Source organism: Miscanthus floridulus, unplaced genomic scaffold (assembly GCF_019320115.1).
Source record: "Miscanthus floridulus cultivar M001 unplaced genomic scaffold, ASM1932011v1 os_1188, whole genome shotgun sequence".
Taxonomy (NCBI): Eukaryota; Viridiplantae; Streptophyta; class Magnoliopsida; order Poales; family Poaceae; genus Miscanthus; species Miscanthus floridulus.
Window position 1 is genome coordinate 21,275 of NW_027097583.1, and position 2,739 is coordinate 24,013.

A 2,739-nucleotide genomic window follows, 5' to 3' on the forward strand; every position below is an offset into this window, starting at 1 on the left:
TGATAAAGAACTACTTAGTATCGTTCTAGTAGTGATTCTAGGCAGTGCCAACAAGCATCTCTGGCACCATCACTAGGGATGACAACCTAGTAAAGTAATGTTAGGAGATGTAGATAATTAATAGGTGGCTACTAAAACAAGTAACAAGTTAATAAATACCAACAGTTGGCTAGTAAAAACATTCTCCACATATGTTTTGGGAAATAAAAACATCTTGAATAGCCTGACAATCCCTCTTGTAATTGGCTCGCTGTTCAAGCCAATTCAACAAGACGTCCATCTTGGTTGACAGTGCACACACCTCTTCTGGTACTTCTTTGCTCTTATTGTATGATTGAATATTGCATTGAGACTAGCCTTGATTAGAGGTTATCTTCTCCATAAGAGTTTCAACTTTTCCAAGGGTGGGTGACATAAATGATCCTTCAGCAGTTGCATCTAGTTGTTCATGAGCTTTCTGAGTTAATCCATGGTAAAAGTTTTGCATGAGCAACCAATCTTACATCCCATGATGAGGACAATCTAAAATGTAATCTTGAAAAACGTTCCCATGCTTCGAGAATGGTTTCTCCTTTCTGCTGTTGGAAATTGGAAATCTTTCCTCTTAAGGCATTGGTCTTGCCTATAGGGAAGAACTTTCCTAAAAAGGCCTTTGAACATTTTGCCCACGTGTTGATGTTATCTTTATTGGTGTAGAACCACTGCTTCACCCTTCCCACTAATGAGAATGGAAAGAGGTGGAGCAGTATGATGTCTTGAGCAACGTCCTTGATGGTGATTGTGCTGCTTATCTCTAGAAAATTCTAAAGATGAGCACTAGCATCTTCATGTGCCTTTCCACTGAATGGAGTAGCTTGCACCATGTTGATGAGGCTTGGCTTGAGCTCAAACTCTAGGTTGTTGGTTTTGAGTATTGGTCCAGTGAGGATGTTCTCGGTGCTTGGAGCAAAGAATTCACGCAGAGTCTTTTCAGCCATAGATTCAGAAACTGGTGTTGAGCTTCCTCTTGATTGGTTTGATTGTGATTGATGGAATTTGTTGATGAATCATAATCAATCCTGCAATATCCTGTATAAGATATGAACAAAGACAAACAAGGATAAGCCTGCTAAAGCAGAGGTGTTATGATTTTATCAATAAGTATTTATTTGATCAATTCTCTTAGTCATGTGCCCCTCCCCGACAACGGTGCCAGAAATGCTTGTTGACATTTCTTAGCATCACTCTTTACTAAGTTGTCATCCCTAGCATGATGCCAGAAAATGTGTTGTTGGTAATTATTAGGAACACTTGTAAATATGTATATTAAGTAATCCTTAAGCGCACAGATATATACCATTGTAGCATTTTATCCAAGAGTATAGCAGGTATTGTTATTTATAATTTATCCACAGGGGGGAGCTATGGGGTTGGCACAGAGGTATTGACAAATATGTATACTTATGATAATATCATCACTCTCATGCTATTGCAGGGGTAAGTCAAGTGATAAATGAATGATAAGTGTAAGGTAATTGTTGGTATTCTAGACATAGAAATAGATACTCATAAATATAAGAGTAGCTAGGCAGGAGATTAGTTAAGAGCAAAAGATTCTAAGTCATTCCTTATTACTAAGTCTTTTGTACACCCCCATTATATACACTCTCTCTATAGCATTAATTAACTTGGATCTATGCATAAGAACCATTACTAAGGAAGATCAAGAACAGAGCTTGACTCCCCTTCGCAATAGGGTTCTACTTGATCTACAAACGGGGAGTGGACTACAAAGGACTCAATGGGAGTGTCACATTCATTGATCTACCACATGACCCAGAGTGTAGAATGCATCCATAGATAAACAATATTTAAGCACCACGCTTACATACTGTCGACCACTTAACTCACTCGAGTATTGAGCTAAGTGCTTTGTGAACATATGCATATATTCATAATCAATCATGACTATATCAAGCATATAACTAGAGCAAACTAGGAACATAATAAATAGCAATATAATATTGAAGTAGCACAAAGAAATAAAATAAAGAGGGATACAATGGATATACCGACCTCTTGACGGCAAACCCGGAATCCTGAGCAATAGCCCAAACTCTACTTGAACCTTGCTAGCTAGCCTATACTAGAACTTTGAAGAATTGGAGCTCTACTCTCTTCTCTCTAGAAACTCTAATTTCTGGTCTACTCTTGACTTATGATAGATGCAGATGCTGAGGGAGGGGGCAGGGGCTGGTATATATAGGTCAAAGCGTCAATTCTGAGCCCTTGGATCAAACCGACTTGAATAAACAGCGTAGATGCAATCCTTAAGGCGGTGGGGAAAACCGACATAGCGAGGCCGAGACCGACGGGCATGTCATCCTCTTCATGTCTGCTTCGGTAGCATGGCTTCTGGTGTCCTCCAGAACCTTCTGGAGTTGTTTACGAGACGGATAAGCTCGATTTACTTGACGTTTAGGTCCACTTTGATAGTTTTCTGGATAAACCCTGCTGAAAAACATAGATTCACCAAAACTCATGGAAATTATCAGTTTAAACCCCAAAGTCTATGTTGGTGATCATTTTCATGCATGATTTTAAGTTATATTAACGGTTTACGATGGAAAGTAACTACCGTCAATAGCCGGCAAGGACGGGGCGCAAGGTCGGCTCGTGTGTGGGAGCCTGAAGGCGGCGAGCATTGGCCAACACCGGCAGCACGCGGAGGGCGGAGGACGGCTCGCTCGTGGCATAGAC

At 40.3% G+C, this 2,739-nt stretch overlaps 1 non-coding gene across 1 annotated transcript; it reads left to right on the top strand.

Annotated features, from left to right (window-relative positions):
• The first annotated feature begins 503 nt into the window (after positions 1-503).
• Positions 504-611, top strand: LOC136533788 (small nucleolar RNA R71). Its single transcript, XR_010778560.1, has one exon. It is a non-coding gene; the product is annotated as a small nucleolar RNA R71 (small nucleolar RNA).
• Positions 612-2,739: the final 2,128 nt, after the last annotated feature.